Genomic DNA, 1,260 nt, shown 5'->3' with positions numbered 1-1,260 from the left:
TGTAGAAAGGGTGTCATTCCACTGTTTACCACCTAGAAATGCTGTCATTCCAGTTCCAAAGCATTAAAAATGCTGTCATTCCACTTATTTTATAGAGTGGCGGCTGTCATTCCAGTGGTTCTACAGTGCAGAGTGTGTCATTCAACTAACTGAATGTAGAAAAGGGTGTCATTCCACTGTTTACCACCTAGAAATGCTGTCATTCCAGTTCTAAAGCATTGAAAATGCTGTCATTCCACTTATTTTATAGAGTGGCGGCTGTCATTCCACTGGTTTTACAGTGCAGAGTTTGTCATTCAACTAACTGATTGTAGAAAAGGGTGTCATTCCACTGTTTACCACCTAGAAATGCTGTCATTCCAGTTCTAAAGCATTAAAAATGCTGTCATTCCACTTATTTTATAGAGTGGCGGCTGTCATTCCAGTGGTTCTACAGTGCAGAGGGTGTCATTCAACTAACTGATTGTAGAAAGGGTGTCATTCCACTGTTTACCACCTAGAAATGCTGTCATTCCAGTTCCAAAGCATTAAAAATGCTGTCATTCCACTTATTTTATAGAGTGGCGGCTGTCATTCCAGTGGTTCTACAGTGCAGAGTGTGTCATTCAACTAACTGAATGTAGAAAAGGGTGTCATTCCACTGTTTACCACCTAGAAATGCTGTCATTCCAGTTCTAAAGCATTGAAAATGCTGTCATTCCACTTATTTTATAGAGTGGCGGCTGTCATTCCACTGGTTTTACAGTGCAGAGTTTGTCATTCAACTAACTGATTGTAGAAAAGGGTGTCATTCCACTGTTTACCACCTAGAAATGCTGTCATTCCAGTTCTAAAGCATTAAAAATGCTGTCATTCCACTTATTTTATAGAGTGGCGGCTGTCATTCCAGTGGTTCTACAGTGCAGAGGGTGTCATTCAACTAACTGAATGTAGAAAAGGGTGTCATTCCACTGTTTACCACCTAGAAATGCTGTCATTCCAGTTCCAAAGCATTAAAAATGCTGCCATTCCACTTATTTTATAGAGTGGCGGCTGTCATTACACTGGTTTTACAGTGCAGAGTGTGTTATTCAACTAACTGATTGTAGAAAAGGGTGTCATTCCACTGTTTACCACCTAGAAATGCTGTCATTCCAGTTCTAAAGCATTAAAAATGCTGTCATTCCACTTATTTTATAGAGTGGCGGCTGTCATTCCACTGGTTTTAGAGAGCAGAGTGTGTCATGCAACTAAATGATTTTAGAAAAGGGTGTCATTCCA

The sequence above is a fragment of the Glandiceps talaboti genome, chromosome 22, assembly GCF_964340395.1.
Source record: "Glandiceps talaboti chromosome 22, keGlaTala1.1, whole genome shotgun sequence".
In the NCBI taxonomy this organism is placed as follows: Eukaryota; Metazoa; Hemichordata; class Enteropneusta; family Spengelidae; genus Glandiceps; species Glandiceps talaboti.
This window is presented reverse-complemented; position numbering follows the sequence as displayed.